The sequence below is a fragment of the Diceros bicornis genome, chromosome 13, assembly GCF_020826845.1.
Source record: "Diceros bicornis minor isolate mBicDic1 chromosome 13, mDicBic1.mat.cur, whole genome shotgun sequence".
In the NCBI taxonomy this organism is placed as follows: domain Eukaryota; kingdom Metazoa; phylum Chordata; class Mammalia; order Perissodactyla; family Rhinocerotidae; genus Diceros; species Diceros bicornis.
In genome coordinates this window covers 55,201,454-55,223,504 of record NC_080752.1, presented here as the reverse complement: position 1 = coordinate 55,223,504, position 22,051 = coordinate 55,201,454, and the positions used below count along the sequence as shown (strand labels likewise).

The 22,051-nt window shown below is 49.9% G+C and overlaps 1 long non-coding RNA gene across 3 annotated transcripts in view; it reads left to right on the top strand.

Moving 5' to 3' along the window:
* The first annotated feature begins 7,679 nt into the window (after nucleotides 1–7,679).
* Nucleotides 7,680–22,051, top strand: part of LOC131413219 (uncharacterized) — a 97,359-nt gene continuing 82,987 nt past the window's right edge. The window contains exons 1-3 of one of the 3 annotated variants that reach the window (XR_009221908.1): nucleotides 7,680–8,414; nucleotides 9,165–9,275; nucleotides 10,301–10,457. This is a non-coding gene — a long non-coding RNA (uncharacterized LOC131413219). Of the gene's footprint in view, nucleotides 8,415–9,164; nucleotides 9,276–9,851; nucleotides 10,086–10,300; nucleotides 10,458–22,051 lie in introns of those variants that run through there. The other 2 variants (XR_009221909.1, XR_009221907.1) reach the window with 2 other exon arrangements.

Here is a 22,051-nt window from a genome sequence, read left to right as displayed (position 1 = left end):
ATGGCAAAAGATAATGGTCTACTTTCATTCTTCTGCATGTGGCTGTCCAGTTTTCCCAACACCATTTATTGAAGAGACTTTCCTTTCTCCATTGTATGTTCTTAGCTCCTTTGTCAAAGACTAGCTGTCCATAGATGTGTGGTTTTATTTCTGGGCTTTCAGTTCTATTCCATTGATCTGTGTGTCTGTTTATGTATCACTACCATGGTGTTTGATTACTATAGCTTTGTAGTATATTTTGAAGTCAGGGATTGTGATGCCTCCAGCTTTGTTCTTTTTCTCAGGATTGCTTTAGCTCTTTGGGGTCTTTTGTTGCCCCATATGAGTTTTAGGATTCTTTGTTCTATTCCGTGAAGAATGTCATTGGGATTCTGATTGGGATTGCATTGAATCTGTAGGTTGCTTTAGGTAGTGTGGGCATTTGGACTATGTTTATTCTTCCAATCCATGTGCATGGAATATCTTTCCATTTCTTTATGTCATCATCAATTTCTTTCAATAATGTCTTATAGTTTCATTGTGTAGGTCTTTCACCACCTTGGTTAAATTTATTCCTAGATATTTTATTCTTTTCATTGCAATTGTAGATGAGATTGTCTTCTTGAGTTCTCTTTCTGTTAGTTTGTTATTAGAGTATAGAAATGCAACTCTTTTTTGTAAGTTGATTTTGTACCCTGCAACTTTGCTGTAGTTATTGATTATTTCTATAGTTTTCCAATGGATTCTTTCGGGTTTTCTATATATAAAATCATGTTGTCTGCAAACAGCGAGAGTTTCACTTCTTCATTGCCTATTTGGATTCATTTTTCTTGCCTAATTGCTCTGGCCAAAACCTCCAGTACTGTGTTGAATAAGAGAGGTGAGAGTGGGCACCTTTGTCTTGTTCCTGTTCTCAGAGGGTTGGCTTTCAGTTTTTCCCCATTGAGTATGATGTTGGCTGTGGGTTTTTCATATATGGCATTTATTATGTTGAGGTGCTTTCCTTCTATACTCATTTTATTCAGAGTTTTTATCATAAATGGATGTTGGCTCTTGTCAAACGCTTTCTCTGCATCTGTTGAGATGATCATGTGGTTTTTATTCCTCATTTTGTTAATGTGGTGTATCACATTGATTAATTTGCAGATGCTGAACCATCCCTATGTCCCTGGAATAAATCCCACTTGGTCATGGTGTATGATCTTTTTAATGCATTGTTGTATGAAATTTGCTAGTATTTTGTTGAGGATTTTTGCATCAATGTTCATCAGTGATATTGGCCTGTAATTTTCTTTTATTGTGCTGTCCTTGTCTGGTTTTGGTATCAGGGTAATGTTCGCTTTGTAGAATGAGTTAGGAAGCTTCCTCTCCTCCCCAATTTTTTGAAAGAGTCTGAGAAGCATAGGTAGTAAGTCTTCGTTGAATGTTTGGTAGAATTCACCAGGGAAGCCATCTGGTCCTGGACTTTTATTTTTTGGGAGGTTTTTGATTAGTGTTTTGATCTCCTTACTGGTGATTGGTCTATTCAAATTCTCTATTTCTTCTTGATTCAGTTTTGGAAGGTTGTATGACTCCAAGAATTTATCCATTTCTTCTAGATTATCCAGTTTGTTGGCATATAGCTTTTCATAGTATTCTCTTATAATCTTTTGTATTTCTAAGGTGTCCATTGTAATGTCTCCTCTTTCATTTCTGATTTTACTTATTTGAGCCTTCTCTCTTTTTTTCTTGGTGAGTCTAGCTAAAGGTTTGTTAATTTTGTTTATCTTTTCAAAGAACCAGCTCTTGGTTTCATTGATTTTTTTCTATTGTTTTTTAGTCTCTATTTCATTTATTTCTGCTCTGATTTTTATTATTTCCCTCCTTCTGCTTATTTGGGGCTTTGTTTGTTCTTCTTTTCCACTTTTTCCAGTTCCTTTAGGTGCACTGTTAGATTGTTTATTTGAGATTTTTCTTTTTGTTGAGATAGGCCTGTATTGCTACAAACCTCCCTCTTAGAACTGCTTTTGCTGTATCCCCTAAATTCTGGCATGTCATATTTTCATTTTCATTTGTTTCCAGGTGTTTTTTGATTTCTTCTTTGATTTCTTCATTGACCCAGTCATTGTTCAGTAGCATTTTGTTTAATCGCCACGTATTTGTAGCTTTTCTGATTTTCTTCCTATAGTTGATTTCTAGTTTCATAATGTTGTGGTCAGAAAAGATGCTTGGTATTATTTCAGTCTTCTTAAATTTATGGAGACTTGTTTTGTGGCCTAATATGTGATCAATCCTGGAGAATGTTCCACGTGCATTTGAAAAGAATGTGTATTCTTCGGTTTTTGGATGGAGCATTCTGTATATATCTACTAAGTCCATCTGGTCTAGTGTGTCGTTTAAGGCCAGTGTTTCCTTATGGATCTTCTGTTTGGATGATCTATCCATTGGTGTAAGTGGAGTGTTAAAGTCTCCTACTATTATTGTGTTACTGTCTATTTCTCTTTTATGTCTGTTAATAATTGCTTTGTATATTAGGTGCTCGTATGTCGGGTGTATAGATATTTATGAGTGTATATCCTCTTGTTGGATTGTTCCCTTGATCATTATGTAGTGCCCTTCTTTGTCTCCTGTTACAGTTTTTGTTTTAAAGTCTATTTTGTCTGATATGAGTATTGCTACCCCAGCTTTCTTTTTATTGCCGTTTGCATGGAGAATCTTTTTCCATCCTTTCACTTTCAGTTTGTGAGTGTCTTTAGGTCTGAAGTGTGTCTCTTGGATGCAGCATATATATGGATCTTGTTTTTTTTTTATCCAATCAGCCACCCTATGCCTTTTAATTGGAGCGTTTAGTCCAGTGACATTTAAAGTAGCTATTGATAAGTATGTACTTACTGCCATTTTTTGGTGTTTTAGTAGTTCTTCTCTGTTCCTTTCTTCTTCTCTTTCTCTCTTCCCTTGTGATTTGATGACTTTCTTTAGTATTATGTTTGGGTTCCTTTCTCTTAGTTTTTTGTGTATTTATTATAGGTTTCTAGTTTGTGATTACCATGAGGGTCATATATAATAACCTACATATATAGCAATCTATATTAAGTTGATGGTCTCTTTAGTTTGACTTCTTTCTAAAAGCTCTACTCTTTTACTCCCCTTCTCCCACATTTTATGTTTTTGATATTTTGTGTAACCTCTTTTTTGTGTGTTTGTATCATTACCCTCTTATCATGGAAATAGATAATTTTTTCCTATTTGTGAGCTTCTCTTTCCCCCTTAAATGAGTCCCTTTACCATTTCTTGCAGGACTGGTTTCTTGGTGACAAACTCCTTTAATTGTTGCTTGTCTGGGGAACTCTTTATCTCTCCATCCTGCAGGGTAGAGTGTTCTTGGCTGTAGGTTTTTTCTTTTTAGCACTTTAAATATATTATGCCACTCTCTTCTAGCCTGTAAGGTTTCTGCTGAGAAGTCAGCTGATGGCCTTATGGGGTTTCCTTTGTATGTAACTTGTCTTTCTCTTGTGGTTTTTACGATTCTCTTTTTATCTTTAATTCTGGACATTTCAATTATGATGTGTCTTTGTGTGGGCCTCTTTGGGTTTTTCTTTTTTGCTGCTCTCTGTGCTTCCTGTACCTGGATGTCTGTTTCCTTCCTTAGGTTAGGGAAGTTTTCAGCTATTATTTCTTCAAATAGATTCTCTGCCCCTTCGTCTGTCTCTTCTCCTTCTGGGACACCTATAACACGGATGTTAATGCACTTGATATTGTCCCAGAGGTCCCTTATACTGTTCTCACTCTTTTTCTTCTTTCTTTTATCTCTTCAGCTTGGGTGATTTCCTCTACTCCTTCATCCAGCTTGCTGATCTGTTCTGTATCCTCTACTCTGCTTTTAAGCCCCTCTCGTGAATTTTTTATTTCCAGTATTGTATTCTTCATTTCTGATTGGTTCTTTTTTATATCTTCCATTTCTTTGCTGACATTCTCACTGAGTTCATCCATTATTCTCCCAAGATGGGTGGGCATCCTTATGACCCTTTGTTTGAACTCTCTGTCAGATAGATTGCTCATTTCTGTTTCATTTAGTTCATTTTCTGGGATTTTGTCCTGTTCCCTAACTTGGAACATATTCCTTTGCCTCCTCATTTTGCCTCTTTCTCTGTGCTTTTATCTATGTATTAGGTAGGTCAGCTACGTCTCCTGATCTTGGAGAGGTGGCCTTATGTAAGAGATGCCTTTTGAGGCCCAGCAGTGTGCTTCCCTCTCATCACCAGTTCCAAATATTCCAGGAGTGACCCCTCTCTGGGCTACGTGTGTCCTTCTGTTGTGGCAGGGTTGCTCTTGCCATAGGTGCCCAGGGAGGCTAAGCTGTCTCCGTGGCCAGCTGGTTATAACGCTCAGCTGCGTGTGGTTGTTGTGGGCCCTTCAGTCTCTTTATCGGGTGTGGGGAGCCCCAGCACAGTTGGCTGCAAGATCTAATAGCACATTCCTGTTGCAGTTTTTCTATTAAGTGAGTAGGCCACCAGTGTAGCTGGTTGTTAGGCTCAGGGGCTTACAATTGCTATAAGCCTCTGGCCTATAAGGCTCTTGTCTGCTCTCTGAGGATTGCAGCTGGGTGGGGCTGGCCCCAGGCACAAGAGCACCCAGTTGTTTCAGGCTTTGGAAGGTGGGGCTGATCCCATATGTGGCTGTTTGAGAAGCACACGTCTTCTGCAGCTGACAAGCCCCACCACCCACAGGGCCACACACACAGTCAACACAGTCCTGCCCGGTACGCACACCCCGACCCCCTGAAGTGGATCCAGTTGCTGCAAGGCAGGAGCCCCACAGACTCCAATAATGCCCCACACGCTCCACCCACTCCTCATGCACACCGTGCCCCACAGAGGTGGACCCACTTGCCAGGCTGCAGAGAATCCAGGCAGCTTGCTTCTGCAGGCCCACAAGTTGCCCAAAGGCTTGTTGTTGGGTGGGGCCAGTCCTTAGGGTGGGCTGCTTTCCTTGGCTGAGTTGGATTAAATCGGTGCTCTAGTGGGTGAGGCAGACCCTGGACTAGCAAGTCACAGGGAGAACTCCAATGGTGTCTGCCAGCATGTATGTCAGCATGCCCATACCCATGCCAGGTCACAACAATGGCTGCCACCAATGTCCCAGTCCCTCGAGAGGTCTCACCTTTCATGGAGATGCACCCAGAGCCTATCAGGTGAGTCTCTTTTCACCAAAGGACTGTGCACCTTTCTTTCTGGTGATTTTAGGTTGCTTTCTGAAATGGGTGAATTTGTGTATGGGCCCTTTAAGAGCCGGCTTTAAATTCTTTGTGACCCAGCTTTTCTAGGGGTACTCCCTGTTGTTGTTAGTAGCCAGCAAAGCCAGATATTACGACACTTGTCTCAGTTGTGTTGCGTCCAAAAATTGCCTATAGCAGCAACACTCCCCTCCCTGGCTCAGGTCCCCCACTCCTCCAGGGAAGGCTGCATACCTTTGGGTTCCCTCTGCATGGCCGTGAAGTCTTGTGGCTTGTGAAAGTGACGTTTTTTGTCTCCAGAAGGGAATTTCTGCCACTTCTACCTCAGTTAGGACTGCCACTTGTTGCAGGGGTTCCGCTTATCTAGTTTTCAGTTCTCTCTCAGGGGTAATTTTTCCAAGAATAGTTGTATGTCTGCTGGCCATGGGAGGAGGTGAGTTCCGAGTCTGCCTATGCCGCTATCTTGACTTCTCTTAAAGTTCAATTTATTAATTTTTGTCTCTATGTTTAATGTACCCTGTGATCTGTGTAAGAAACCTTTGCCTGTCCCAAAGTCATGAGAATATTATCCTGTATTATCTACTACAAATGTCATTGTTTTAAACACCACATTTGGATGTAAAATCCACCTGGAGTTGACTTTTGTTTATGGTGTAAGTAGGAATCAAGATGAATTTCTTTCCTGTGTGGGTAACCAGTGCCCCTGGGCCATTTACTGAGAAGACTGTCTTTTCCCCAGTGCTCTGCCTGCCTCTTCTGTCACATACAAGTGTTCGTATGTCTGGGTCCCAGGAGGACTCTATTCTTTCTACTTCTCCTTGTGGCTGTCCCTGCACTATGACAGCACACCTCCCTGATGACTGTAGCTTTATACCAAGGCTTCATATCTAGTAGCAGAAGCCCTCCAAGTTTATTCTCCTTCAAGATTGTCTTGACTAAATGTGGCCACTAGTATTTCTATGGAGATTTTGAAATTGCATAGTCAGTGTCCACAAGATATCTGCTGAGATACTTTATTGTGATTGTATGAATCTGTAGATCAATGAGGGGAGAAGTGACATATTAACAATACATAGCAAAGCAAACAAATAAAAATACCAAAAAAAAACCTGAACCAAACGAAAACATCACAATAAAGAAGGAAGAAACGATAAACTGAGAAGAAATATTTGTAATTCATGTCACAAAAGGGTTCATATCCCCAATTAGAAAAAGTTCCTAGAAATTGATAAGAAAAATAACACATAGTAGAAAAATTGACAAAAGACACGAACCCACAGTTCACGGAAAATGATATATAAATAGTCCTAAATGTATGAAAATATGCTCAAGCTCAGTCATACCATGACAAAATTGTCATATTGAAGATGTAACAAAGCCAGGGGAAAATAGAGAAGGGACTCCTTCCTCTCAGACTTTGCAGGCCCACCAGGTCCAGCACCCTGAGGACCTGCCTGACTGCACTGGGGGTGCCCATGGGGCTGCAGAAGATATGGGGTTCTCGGAGGCTGCAGGTAGAGGATCTCAAAGAACTCATCTCATGAGCAGAACAGCTGGTGCAGTGCTCATGCCAGCGGCAAGGCAGGGCTCAGGGGCACTCACAGTCCTGGGGCTGCTTGTGAGCACTGGGCCTTCAACAGGAGACCTGGCTGCTCCCGCTCCATGTCCACCAGCATCTGCCCATGTTAGGAGGCCTGTGCACCTGTGCCCACTTGAGCTCGCCCACTCCAACACCCCATCCAGTGTCGATGGAGCCTGAAAACATGCCCTGCTGTGCTTGTGCTTATGAAATTCTGCATTCAGCCCCTCTTTGTATAATTGGGAAACTGAGGCTCAGAAAGAGGCAGGCCCAGGGCACAGTATGTGGTCAGAGTCAAGAAGAAAAGTGAGGACACCGGCTTCATAGGCCCGGGCCCAACTCCTCCAGTCATGTTTACTTTGGAAATGAAAGCCCCTAAGATCCTAGTTTGGACTAGGATCCTACCCAACCCCTCCCAGTTTGGACCATTTTCCTTCCTGCATCCCCACAAGCACGCAGGCACGCACAAACAGAAGCAGACTTCCAGCTGGGGACTATGGGAGGGTGGTTAAGAAGAGCAGACACCCTGAAAATGACAAGGGAAAGAGGAGAGAGGGGTTGGAGCCAGCTCTGCAATAGAGTAGGGGCATCCATTCTCCCGGCAACATGTCCAGAGGTCCATAGCATGAAGGCGATCCTTAAATTTCCCACAGTCCTGCCTGGGCAGGGGCCAACTCCATAGTAGTCTCCAGAGGACAGGGACTGGGGTCCTGCAGTCTACTGTGCTAGGCTCCTGGAAGTGGACCGAGCATACTTCATCCCCTAGTATAGACAGGGACTACAGGAGAGAAGGTCTCAGTTTCCTTCTCTACAAATTGGGCTCTTGCAATGGCAGTACCCAAGGGTTCTGCATGCTTGGAAAGTCTGTAGACCTTGATTCTCTACCAATGACCCATCGTCCTCCAAGGACATGGATAAATGCTTCCCACTCCCTGAAGGTCCTTCGTGGCAGAGAGGAGCTTGGGGAATGAGGACTTGGGGTAGGGAAGAACAAGACAGAGCCAGGGACTGAAAGTTAAGGGTCCAGGAACAAGACCACTCATACTTGGATCCTTGGGGTCCTCATTTGGAAGTAGGGGGAATCATTGCCCTGGCTGAGGTGAGGATGCCTTCTGAGAAAACTAGACACCCCAGAGGGGAGTGGCAAAGAGGGCGGCAGGAGTGTCTTCTGAGGTCCCTTCCACAGCCCTGAAATCCTTCAGGGCCTGCTGTTTTACTCCTGGGACTCCGGAGAGCCTTTGCCTTGAGGTCACCCAAAGAAAGATTCCTGCCTGGGGCTGCAGTGCTAGTGCTGGCCACCAGGGGACAGGCAGCCTCCTGGTTCATGGTGCCCACTGAGCTTTGCTGGAGCAATTGGGGCAGGAAGAGCCATGCAGAATGTCATTTCGGCCACGCCTCTGCTTCAGAAACAATATGCACCTCCTACGATTAGTGATCATTTCTACAGAATGAGCTGGGCAGAGGCAGGAAGAAGAGCTCCAAGATCTCCCCATTTATTTATTTATTCGGAGATTTATTTATTTATTTATTCCGAGATTATGGCTCACCCTGTGCCAGGTGCCAAATGGTCTCTCTCTTCCAGGAGCTTTCAGTCTGGAGGAGAGAAGGACAAAAGCACAGAAGCAAGACATGTGAAAGAAAAGAGTAAGTGCTAACCTGAAAACAAAGCAGGGTGTTGTGAGAGATGAGATGGCAGTCGCTGGGTAGGAAGATCTGAAAGGCCTCACTGGGGTGACATTTACTGAGACTAGAATGACAAGAGAGAGCCATCCCTGCACAAGTCTGGGAGCAGTGTGTCAGGGAGAAGGCACCACTGGTACAGAGACTTGCAGGCAGAAGTGAGTTTGACCTGAGGCGGTTAGAAAGGTGACCAGTGTGGCTGGAGCGAGCCTGGGAAGAGAGAGGAGCAGAAGGAGGAGGGCAGGGCCAGATCTTGGGGGCTGTTAGATTGTTAGTTATCCCTTCCTCTCTGAAAGCGTTGCCCCAATACCATGCATCTTAAAACTACAAATATTTAATAGCTCACAAGTTTTGTGGATGAGGAATCCAGGCTTCGATTAGCTTGGTTCCTCCAATTCTATACATTTCTGTGCAACTTGTCATTTCACAGACTGCATCAAATCACTGTAGGGCTGTCAGGTCAGGAGCTGTGGCCTTAATGTGACTTCATAATATCCCATAAAGGAAGTCATTTGCCACAGCAATTCAGCTTTTCAATGTTGTCGGACCTTGACATGATTCAATTCTGTTGCCATTTCAGCAGTGCTGCAGGAACATCTTAAATGTGTCCTCATAGACTGTGTTAGTTTGCTGGGTCTGCTGTAACATAGAACCACCAAGTGGGTGGATGGCCCCTCATGCTTACTGGCACGGTACTGGTTTCTGTCTTTGTAGAGCTCCACCCAGGACATTGTCAAGGAGCTGGTTGATGGGTTCAACTCCTCCATCTCACTAGACAAGGGGCAGATGCATCTGGCGATGAACAATGGCCAACACTGGTCTGGGGTAAGTGTGGGCACATAGTGGTCTCCATACCCAGGACACTGAGATGACCGGGGTGAACCCAGAACCCAGTCAATCTGGTGAATCCCCTGGGTTCCTTCCAGGAATGTGGTTTCCCCAGAGCCTTCCGCTTCATGCCAGGTGCTGATGAAGCCTCAGGTAGTTTAGAGGGAATGTCATGCAGCCCATGGTAGGGGCAGTTCTCAGTTCTGACCTGTGTGATCTTGAGCAGCCCCTTGAAATCCCTAACCCTCTGTTTCTCAATATCTACAGTGGGGACGTTTGTTGATGACTCACTGAGATAAGGCTCTTAATACAGGCTATCAATACAGGGAGGTGCTATTGTTTCTCAGCTAACACAAAGCCTTGAAGGTACTGGTTGTTTATCACTCTCCCCAAAATCAAATGATGCTTTTAAAGCCTGGAACCTTTTTCTGTGTGGGCACTCATGTCCCTCCTCTTGCCCAAGTTCCTGAGGTGATGGGAGTTTCTGGTCTGAGCTCCAGACCCTGATCCTCCTGGTGGCTCATGGTGATGCCACTCACTATTTGTTCCTCCTCGTCCACTTGGTGTGAAAAGGAGTCAACCCTCTCCCGGGATGAGGCCTACTCAATGCCGACCCCCAAGGCAGGCACAATGGAGAAGGTGGTAGAGTCCCTGGTACCAGCTTTCCCGGATAGAAACATCTCCTACATTGCCGCCTTCCCATGCATGTACCAGGTCTTCACCACCACCCAACAGGTACTGGACTAGCTGCCCCATAGGCGAGTGCTGCCGCCTCCAGAGCACAGTGGTTAGTGTCCCATCTACCAACCGTGTGTATGGGGAATGTCAACACACCTCTGTGAGCTTTACTTTGCTCTTCTGAAAAGTGGGTTGGTAAGAAGATGAACCTCATAAAGTTATTTTAGGAAATCATGGAATCAGCCAAGGCAGGTGCTTACCTGGTGCCTGGTTCTGCAAAAAGGGCTGGGGAATGTGCTGTGGTTGTTCATGGTGATTATTTTTCTTTCCCCCATGAAAAGCAGACTTCCTCACGCATCACTGGGATTTAGCCTTTCTGAGTTTGGAAAACCAGATGGACACCCTGTCCAGGAGTTTGAGGTTCTCTCCAGCTGATCTTGACTGCTACATGGCACACATTTACAACTTGCAATGCAACACTGAGACAGACACCGTTAATAATTCACTGAAGTTTAATATATACATAATATTTGCACAATATCGTCTAGAGAAAGGTAGTTTGATGAAGGTTCAATTTAAGGAAAAGATAAGTCTCTTCTTCACTACTAACGAGGGATAATCCAAACAGTCCGTGAAGTGAAACAAAGTCCCACTTTTCTTGGTGTGCTCTAGGAATTCCAAAAGTCTGTCGATTTGGAGGAACTGACCGCGAAGGAGCCGTCTGCGGTGTCCAGCAGGCGAAGGTAGAGGATCTCCAGCCCAGCGAAGGGGCTCCCCTGCATCCACTGGCCTCAGGAACGCTCCGATGGAGGTCCAGCTGGCTGGAGGCAGCCAGGCGGCTTGGGAGGCCTGCGTGGAGGGGGAGAGAACAGCTCCGCTTTAAGACCCAGGCCCACTGCCGGGGAAGGGACCAGCAGGGCTTGGCTCTCGGCCTCCGGGCAGCTTTGGCAAAGCTCCTCGTGACGTGCTGGATCTCACGACCGCTTCTATGGACGCGAGCGCTTTTAGCATCTCGGCAATCTTTTCTTCTTCTTTCGACCGTTTGGCTCTCGCTGGAATGGTGTGTGTCCACGGATGTGCGTGTGACCTGTGCAGGAAGTCACGGTTCTGGAAGGCTTATCGGTATCTGCTTCTGCTCCCTCCAGGCCCAGCCTCACGGGGAGCTCACAGTCAAGTTCAGTCCTCGGGAATTTTCTGGAAGCCTCTTTCTTTCCCCGGCACAGAACTGGGGGATAAGAGCCCCATGGCTCTTCCTCATGCTCAAGGCAGAGCCGGGGATGTGGGGTCCACTCCAGCACATTCCCCTGCACCCACGAAACTCCGATCATAAAAGAAGAACCACCGAGATCGAGCCAGCTCCCCCCTTTCCAGGACACTGCAGATCACCTCTCTGGGATTTGGAGCAGGACCCAAGGCTGGCTCTGGTCTCACAGGCCTGTGCTCCTTCCCTTGACTCGGCTGTACACTCCCAGCCATGCATTTGTTCCGAGGCTGTGGCATCTCTCCGTAGCGTTGGCTGTCCCTGGCTGTCACAGGAAGGGAGCTCAGCCAGGACTTGCCTCTCCCTTTGTCGTCGGAGGCAAACCACAGGACATGTCCACTGTGGGTCGCATGAATTCCCCTTCCCTGCGTATCCCCTTGGAAGAACAGGCAGAAATTCTCAGATCCACATTCCCCATAGAGGACGCCTGGAAGCTGAGCTCCCTGCATCATGTCGCCGGGTCGGAAATTCCTTCACAGAAGGGAACAGCTTGACGGTGGCCTCCCAGGGCCATTGGCCCTCCTGGCCAAAGTCTCCCCAGAGCAGAAGGGGGGGTAGAGTCCACGGAAAGTTCTGCCCATACAAGGTGGTAGCAGTATTGTGTATGTGAAAATAAATCTGCAGATTTTAGGTTTCGTCTGGAGTGCAAAGAAAACAGACGATCACGGGATCAGATGTGAAAAGTCGTTTAGCCGACTGGTTTGCGAACAGCGGCACCAAGCGTTCTCGCGGATGGGGACAGCGGGGACGCAGCAACAAACTGGGGAGAGTGGGGCGGTGGCGGTTCTTCGCTGCTTACAGCCCACAAAACCCTCCACTCCCCGGGGGACGGTAGGATCAAGAGTGCCGTGAACACCCAGGGGACTGGATCTGGCTCTACCTTCCTGACCAGGGATCCCAGGCCTGAAGAGACAGCCCGAGGCAGAACAGAGCCTCATCACAGGTTGTGGAAGACTTAATCACCGTGCTAATGAATGGGCTTGAAAATGATTCTCAACTCTCTTCTATACTAACGGTGAACACCTCGAATTTAAAGTTACAAACACATCATTGATATCAGCATCAAAAATGACACACACAGGTGTAAATCTAAACACTTACGCACAAGATCGATGTGAGGAGGTCTACAACACGCTGACAGAAGAAATCACAGAAGACCAACAGCAGTGCAGACTTCCTCCATGTTTCTTCATAGGTTGACTCGGTATTGTTCAGCAGATGTCAGCTCTTCCCAACAGGATCTACAGAGTCAAGACAATCCTAGTGAAGATCCCAGCGGCAGACTCAACACGCCTCCCCAGTATGGAAGCAGAACATAGTGAGAGGAAGGTACGGTACTACCATCTTCGGGACTGCCTCTAAAGCTATACTACTCGATAAAGGGTGTGTGTGGTGGTGGTGGGCCTCCTGGAAACAGTCAGTGAGGAGGGGGCACGTGATGGGGTAATTAGGAGGCGGGGAGGGCGGGGTGGCGGTGGCGGTGGCGGGGGGGCGGGGGGGGGCGGCAGGGGGCGGCTTGTCCAGAGGGAGTGGCATCTGGACGAGGCCTTGAAGGACAGGGAGGACTTGAAGGTTGGAGGCAGGTGGGAAGAGAGGCCCCTGCAGCCTGAGGGAGGCGACAGCAGGAAGCACGGCACGGAGGAGGGGAGGGCACTGCTGTGTGAGTGTGGGGTGACAGAGCACCAGGAGCTGGCACTGCGGGCAGCCAGGCCCTTCCCTTCCTCCTGTAAATCTGACCTGTGAGCCGCCAAAGCCGCAGTCCCCGTTCCAGACAGTGGACATTCAGTCCAGCGCAGGACCGCAGCCTGCCTCCCGGGGCTGGACTTCTAGGTGGGGACAACAGGCGGGGCCCCATCCTCAGGGACCATCTGGGCACACATTTAATAAGAGGTGCCCACGGAAGTGGGGTGCACCGTGGCATGGCACAGGAGCCGCACTGAGCGGGGGCCCTTTGGGGGGGTTCCCCTAGAGCTGCAGGTGGTCAGGAGGGCCCAAGTGGAGAAGGAGTCGCTCGTCCCCGTCCACCCCTGCCCACCTCTGGGCTCTGAGCACGTTCGCGACACCATGGTCAAGGGCTCCACGCGTGGCGTGAACTGTTTCTTTGCAGACTCATTTTCCAAGCGCGGCCTTCGACGGGATTCGCTGGTGACGGGATGTTTGCCTCGCCACCTCCCACCTTCCCAGCCAAACCAGGGATCGGGGTGGCAGCGGGGTTCCCGGAAGTTCACAAAAGTGGAAACACGCCGCTCCTCTCTCAAAGGCAAGACGGAGGTGAGAAGAACCCCCTCCTCCCTCGGTCACTGACACCTAGGGAGCTTTCGAGGTTAGCGCCTTCAAAGATCTGTTTTCTTCACCAGGTACAGTTCTATACCCGTTTGGAATGTAAAAATTCTATGCGTCTTCAGGAAGGGGAAAAAGTCACCGAAATGTCACCTCGAGAGGCCCATTTCAAGCCACTGTGGCAAGTATTCTTCCGCGTGTTAGGAAGTGAGCTCTTCCTTGAGCAGCCCTGGTTCTGAGGAGGAGCCTCACGACGCATCCACAAATGGCAACGTGTGAGGCCCTCGAGCCCGGAGCGACGTCTGGGCCTCTCGGCCCTTCCTCCTGGCTCTAAAAGGCAACCCCGCTTCCAGAGCGAGGAGCTGCCCTAAAACCTGAGAACTGGCATCACCCCCGGGCCCTCCCTGCCAAAAACAAAGAAAGAAATGGGGACAGGAGAAGTATCAAGAGGAAAGAAGAGAGGCCAGCTTCATCTCTGTCCCCTAGAAATGCCACCATAAAACCCACGCCAGCTACACACACCATCTTTTAGGGCCTCCCAGCCCCCTCGACCCGCCCCCACCACCCCCAACCCCACAAATGGATTCAGGCTCAGTGGACCTTCAAGACAGCTGCTTGAGGCTTCCTGTGCTCCCCTGGTCACCTGGCTCCCATGGGACACCTGGCTTCTGTTCTCTACTGTTTTCATCTGTGAGGCCTCCAAGCCCAGGACACCAGAGGCAGGCCTGGGCTGATTACTGACCCTTCCACTCCAGAGAAAGGAAGAGGTAAATATTCACTTCACTTCTCTGGGCCTCAGCTTCTGCATCTGTAAGATGGGCTCTCGCCGCAAACAGGCCCATGGAGTCTACCCTGTGGCATCTTCTCGGCCCTTGGACATCGTCTCTGCTACGGGAACTTCCCTCCCCGATGCCCCTGCGTACTTCTATCTGCAGCCGTGAACGCTCCTCTGAGCGCAGACACCTGTCTCCTCCGAACATTCGGTATTTCTACTCTGCTGGCTGAGGGGCCCTGAAACCTAACTCTCACAGAGACCCACTCTGATTTCCCGTCCAAAGGCACTCCTCTGCCATTCCCCCCATCTCGCTGAAGGACACCACCCCTCACCTGGGGCTCCCGTCCCCATGCCGACGCCTCTCTTTTCTCACACCCACAGGCATCAGCACGTCTCACGGTCTCTGCCTGCAGGACAGGTCCCGGATCCCACCCCATCTCTCCGTCTCCACCTCCACCGCTGCCCGGGGGCAGCCTTCACCATCCTCAGCCTCGAGTCCCTGCCATGCTCTCCCACAGGTTTCCCTCTGTTCTCCTCTTCCCCATGGCAGCTTCTGTCCTCTGAAAGGGAAACCAAACTCTTTACGGTGGATTCGACTCCCTCCACCTTCTGACCCCTGATGGCCTTGACCCCCTTCTCTCTGGCTTCACTCACTGCACTCGGGCCACTCTGGCTCCTGGTCGCTTCTCACACTCACCGTGCTCATGCCGCCTTCAGAGCCATGGCCCGTTCTGCCCCCCCTGCCTACAGAGCTCTCCTCCAGGGCTCCTCAGTGCTCAGGTGACCACTCCCACCGAGAGTGTGTGTCTAGGCAAGTGTGCCCCCCATTCCCACACCCATCACCCCTTACCCTGCCTTGTTTATTCTTCTCCAGAACATTCGTTATCACCTAATATGCCATGTCTTCTACTCAATTTGATTCTTTAGCACCTGCCTGTCCTTCCTAAAATGTCAGCAACACAAGGGCAGGCTCTCGCATTCTAGTCTTCATTGCTCTGTTGCCAAGGCAAGCACAGGTTTTTGGTTTGTTGCTTTCTCTCGACTTAAGAGGAGAAATCCTTTCTGTGCCGCTGATGCTGTCTCTGCCATTTGTCTCATGTGACCCCTCCTATTTGCTCCACCTGCCACTTGCTGCTTTCCTGCCACTAGAGTCATCCGCAGCTGGTGCTCGTTGCCTAACTGGGGGACATTATCTGTGAGTGAAACTAGGAATGATCGAGACCCTCACTTCGTCACATGGGAGAGAAACCCCTGAGACTTCCCTCAGCTTTCCAGTGTGGAGCGTTAGCTGGTGAGTAGAGGGGGCCGAGGGCAGCAACGAGGAGGTTCCCCCCAGATGTCAAAGGTGATTTCCTCTTCATCAGTAAACTCTCCCTCGGCCTTCGTGTAGTGCAAGGACAAACCTCCACGTAGTTTATCATTTGTTTCTTGAAAATTGTTTAGCCGTTGCCACATTAGAATCAAGTCACAAAATAAGGCAAACCTCTCTCTAACCAGGCAATGTAACTTGATCCCCAAAGAGATCGATCAGCTTTTTCTTTTTCTAACCACTACATACTTAGTCCAAGAAAGCTCCTTCGACCTGTGAGTCGCGACTCTTGGGAATACTACTCTGAAACAAGACTGCTGTCGATTGCTAAAAGTCTTGACTGCTACATGGCGCACATTTACAACTTTCAATGCAACACTGAGACAGACACCGTTAATAATTCACTGAAGTTTAATATATACATAATATTTACACAATACCGTCTAGAGAAAGGTAGTTTGATGAAGGTTCAATTTAAGGAAAAGATCAGTCTCTTCTTCACTACTAACGAGGGATAATCCAAACAGTCCGTGAAGTGAAACAAAGTCCCACTTTTCTCGGTGTGCTCTAGGAATTCCAAAAGTCTGTCGATTTGGAGGAACTGACCGCGAAGGAGCCGTCTGCGGTGTCCAGCAGGCGAAGGTAGAGGATCTCCAGCCCAGCGAAGGGGCTCCCCTGCATCCACTGGCCTCAGGAACGCTCCGATGGAGGTCCAGCTGGCTGGAGGCAGCCAGGCGGCTTGGGAGGCCTGCGTGGAGGGGGAGAGAACAGGCCCGCTCTAAGACCCAGGCCCACCGCCGGGGAAGGGACCAGCAGGGCTTGGCTCTCGGCCTCCGGGCAGCTTTGGCAAAGCTCCTCGTGACGTGCTGGATCTCACGACCGCTTCTACGGACGCGAGCGCTTTTAGCATCTCGGCCATCTCTCCTTCTTCTTTCGACCGTTTGGCTCTCTCTGCCTTCAGTTCTCGAACCAGGCCAGTTAATTCCTCCATCAGCACTGAGTTGGTCCTCGTCACCTTTCGGTAAGCGTCTGTGAGGCCGGGTATATTTAGCGACTCTCTCTCTAGCCTGGCGTTCTCTGAAGACGAGTCGATCCCCATATACTCCTCTTGAGCAGCGCTGAGCTTGTCAATGAGCTGGCATTTCTCCTCAATCGCTGCAGCCACTGCTTCTGCCAGCCGCTTTTCACGTCTCACGTAACGTCGACTTCTAACAGACTGAACAAGTCTGAAGAGAAATAAGAGACCCACCAGTAAACCGACGACAGGTGGGCGCATCACTGTCTCCCACTGGAGGCTGTGGCAAGTGAGGCGTGGACTCAGGCCATCGGGCAGCAGCGCCACCACCACCTCGCCCAGCTTGCCGAGGATCGGCCCAAAGCCCAGCTCCACAGAGGACGGCAGCCCCTCCATGGCACTGACCCACCACAGGGCTCTGCCCAGTCACCGTGGCAACACCAGCCACAACAAATGTCGGCTCCCGACATTCCGCCTGGAACCCGACCGGCAACTGACAGTCTGGAAAGGTCACTTACATGGTGGGGCTGGGGGGAGATCTGTAAATAAACTATGCGTAGCTCCATGACGGTTCAGTGTTCCTTCTGATTTCCCTCTTTCTTTTCGCTTTTTAGTCAAATCAAATGAAAATAGAGTGAAACGTGTCAACATTAGCTGCGTGACTTGACCAATCTTCGACACTTCACGAACCCCTAGAGCGTCCAAACCCCCTCCCCTATATGAATCATTCCCATGACTACAGAAAACAGCCCTCTGCAACGTTTCAATTGAGACCCAACCACCCTCGACATGCGCAGCCTCTGTTTTCATTTCTGTTGACATCCTTCAGTTGGGTCGTGGCAGAACTTCATGAAAAGGAAGTAAATCACGGCCTACAGTTCGATGTCTGTCTGTTTTGCTCAAAGCAATGTTTTTTGAGATCTATATATTTTTCTTTGAATAAGCAGTACGCCCTCCTTTGAAGGCTGAGTATTTTGACCTCATGGAAATATATCCCAAAATGTCCAGCCCTTCACATAATAATGTACTTCTGCGTTAGTTCAAGCGTGGTATGTTATGAACAGAGATGCTGTGAAAATTCACGTATACGTCTGCCTTATAAGCACGTAGTTTCATTTACCTTGGGGGAAGAATACCCGGGAGTAGAAATGCTGGGTAGATACACGCTAAATGCCCTTTTATTTTGAAACCGTTTTCTTGAGGCACAATTCAGTGTCATCAATTCACACACCGAAATACGCAATTCACTGATTTTTCTCTGTACAAGTGCAGAGTTGTGTAACTATCACAGTGCCGTTGTAGGAAAAGTCCATCACTCACCCTTGACTCTCTTGGCTGCATTCGACACAGTCGGTCCCTTCTCCTTGAAATGCTTCCATCACTTCGTTGCCGGTTCGGTCCATTCTACTCTTTCGAGGATTGTCTTGTCGTCGGCTGGCGTGTTTCTCTGACCTCAGTAGCCTTTCCTTCTCTGTCTCCATCGCTGACGTCTGTGTTTCTCCCAAACCTCTCAGCATCAGTGTTGACCCAGGACGTAGATCCTGGACCGCTTTTGAGCCCTTGCTGACCTTAGCCAGTCTCCGGACTTCAATGACATCTGTGCTGTCGTGACTTCCACGTTTATTTATCCTTTCCACACCTTGCCACACAGTCCGGACTCACACCCACCCAGCTGCCTCCGTGACATCCCCACGTGGACATCGAACGAGCCCACACCATACTCCAATTCTCCCCTGAACCCGCTCTCCCTCTTTTCCACGTGGGCAACTCCACCCCGACGGGGGTTCAGGCCCCAGCTTTGTGGTCTTTCTTGACCTCTCCCCTCTCTCCTCTTCACCTCCACCCCATCGGCAAAGCCTTCATTCCCAGCATCAGAGTAATGCCCTCATCCGGCCATTCCTTGCCTCCCGCTACCCTACCTGTTCAGAGTCGCCTTCACCTTTTGACAACATGAGCGTGGCTGCTCCTAACCAAGCTCCTTCTCCTGCCCTCAGCCGTGCAGTCGGTTCTCCACCCAGCTCCAGAGGATCCAGTCAGGTCCGTCCTCAGCTCACGCCCCCAGCAGCTTTCCACTCATCAGAGTGCAAGTCAAACACACCCATGCCCCAGGAGCCCTACGGGATCTGACCCCCGGTTACCTCCCCGGTCGAACTGCACAGCTGGGCCCTCACGCGCTCTGCCCCAGCCTCGCAGGCCTCCTTCCTGCTCCACGAGTGCGCCAAGATGCTCCTGCCCCAGGGCTTGACGTTTCCTCCTCTCTCTGCCTTGAATCCCTGTCCTGTGAGACCCACGTGCTGGTCTCCCTCCTTCCCTTCAGGTCTCTGCTCAAGCGTCTCCCTGTCAGTGTCACCGCTTAGTCTCCAATACCTATCACAGGACCTATCCAGTCCCTATCATGACACGTGCAGTGTGAAGGCAGAGAAAAGCATGACTGAGTTACGTGAGCACCAAAAGTCTACTTTAGTGGATTGTACTAAGCCTGCGACTTTTTCCAGATCTGCATGTGGACATACACGTCATCGTAGTGCAGTCCCTCCTTAGTCTTCAGATTTCCAATTAATTTCTTCAAGGTCGTCTCGGGAAATATTCCTCGGCTTGAGAAGACGTAACAGTAAAGAGCAGAAGAGCAGCTAAAGATATATACGAGTACTTAAATGTATCTCCCAGTCATGCAACCTCTCGTAACGGATGCTGTGGGAGGGGAGCCCATGAGAAGGGTAATCGCCTGACCTCGTGCGTCTGCCCTGTGGTTGTGAGGAATGGTGTGTGTCCACGGATGTGCGTGTGACCTGTGCGGGGAGTCACGGTTCTGGAAGGCTTATCAGTATCTGCTTCTGCTCCCTCCAGGCCCAGCCTCACGGGGAGCTCACAGTCAAGTTCAGTCCTTGGGAATTTTCTGGAAGCCTCTTTCTTTCCCCGGCACAGAACTGGGGGATAAGAGCCCCATGGCTCTTCCTCATGCTCAAGGCAGAGCCGGGGATGTGGGGTCCACTCCAGCACATTCCCCTGCACCCACGAAACTCCGATCATAAAAGAAGAACCACCGAGATCGAGCCAGCTCCTCCCTTTCCAGGACACTGCAGATCACCTCTCTGGGATTTGGAGCAGGACCCAAGGCTGGCTCTGGTCTCACAGGCCTGTGCTCCTTCCCTTGACTCGGCTGTACACTCCCAGCCACGCATTTGTTCCGAGGCTGTGGCATCTCTCCGTAGCGTTGGCTCTCCCTGGCTGTCACAGGAAGGGAGCTCAGCCAGGACTTGCCTCTCCCTTTGTCGTCGGAGGCAAACCACAGGACATGTCCACTGTGGGTCGCATGAATTCCCCTTCCCTGCGTATCCCCTTGGAAGAACAGGCAGAAATTCTCAGATCCACATTCCCCATAGAGGACGCCTGGAAGCTGAGCTCCCTGCATCATGTCGCCGGGTCGGAAATTCCTTCACAGAAGGGAACAGCTTGACGGTGGCCTCCCAGGGCCATTGGCCCTCCTGGCCAAAGTCTCCCCAGAGCAGAAGGGGGGGTAGAGTCCACGGAAAGTTCTGCCCATACAAGGTGGTAGCAGTATTGTGTATGTGAAAATAAATCTGCAGATTTTAGGTTTCGTCTGGAGTGCAAAGAAAACAGACGATCACGGGATCAGATGTGAAAAGTCGTTTAGCCGACTGGTTTGCGAACAGCGGCACCAAGCGTTCTCGCGGATGGGGACAGCGGGGACGCAGCAACAAACTGGGGAGAGTGGGGCGGTGGCGGTTCTTCGCTGCTTACAGCCCACAAAACCCTCCACTCCCCGGGGGACGGTAGGATCAAGAGTGCCGTGAACACCCAGGGGACTGGATCTGGCTCTACCTTCCTGACCAGGGATCCCAGGCCTGAAGAGACAGCCCCAGGCAGAACAGAGCCTCATCACAGGTTGTGGAAGACTTAATCACCGTGCTAATGAATGGGCTTGAAAATGATTCTCAACTCTCTTCTATACTAACGGTGAACACCTCGCATTTAAAGTTACAAACACATCATTGATATCAGCATCAAAAATGACACACACAGGTGTAAATCTAAACACTTACGCACAAGATCGATGTGAGGAGGTCTACAACACGCTGACAGAAGAAATCACAGAAGACCAACAGCAATGCAGACTTCCTCCATGTTTCTTCATAGGTTGACTCGGTATTGTTCAGCAGATGTCAGCTCTTCCCAACAGGATCTACAGAGTCAAGACAATCCTAGTGAAGATCCCAGCGGCAGACTCAACACGCCTCCCCAGTATGGAAGCAGAACATAGTGAGAGGAAGGTACGGTACTACCATCTTCGGGACTGCCTCTAAAGCTACACTACTCGATAAAGGGTGTGTGGTGGTGGTGGTGGGCCTCCTGGAAACAGTCAGTGAGGAGGGGGCACGTGATGGGGTACTTAGGAGGCGGGGAGGGCGGGGGGGGCGGTGGCGGGGGCGGGGGGGCGGGGGGGGGCGGCAGGGGGCGGCTTGTCCAGAGGGAGTGGCACCTGGACGAGGCCTTGAAGGACAGGGAGGACTTGAAGGTTGGAGGCAGGTGGGAAGAGAGGCCCCTGCAGCCTGAGGGAGGCGACAGCAGGAAGCACGGCACGGAGGAGGGGAGGGCACTGCTGTGTGAGTGTGGGGTGACAGAGCACCAGGAGCTGGCACTGCGGGCAGCCAGGCCCTTCCCTTCCTCCTGTAAATCTGACCTGTGAGCCGCCAACGCCGCAGTCCCCGTTCCAGACAGTGGACATTCAGTCCAGCGCAGGACCGCAGCCTGCCTCCCGGGGCTGGACTTCTAGGTGGGGACAACAGGGGGGGCCCCATCCTGAGGGACCATCTGGGCACACATTTAATAAGAGGTGCCCACGGAAGTGGGGTGCACCGTGGCATGGCACAGGAGCCGCACTGAGCGGGGGCCCTTTGGGGGGGTTCCCCTAGAGCTGCGGGTGGTCAGGAGGGCCCAAGTGGAGAAGGAGTCGCTCGTCCCCGTCCACCCCTGCCCACCTCTGGGCTCTGAGCACGTTCGCGACACCATGGTCAAGGGCTCCACGCGTGGCGTGAACTGTTTCTTTGCAGACTCATTTGCCAAGCGCGGCCTTCGACGGGATTCGCTGGTGACGGGATGTTTGCTTCGCCACCTCCCACCTTCCCAGCCAAACCAGGGATCGGGGTGGCAGCGGGGTTCCCGGAAGTTCACAAAAGTGGAAACACGCCGCTCCTCTCTCAAAGGCAAGACGGAGGTGAGAAGAACCCCCTCCTCCCTCGGTCACTGACACCTAGGGAGCTTTCGAGGTTAGCGCCTTCAAAGATCTGTTCTCTTCACCAGGTACAGTTCTATACCCGTTTGGAATGTAAAAATTATATGCGTCTTCAGGAAGGGGAAAAAGTCACCGAAATGTCACCTCGAGAGGCCCATTTCAAGCCACTGTGGCAAGTATTCTTCCGCACGTTAGGAAGTG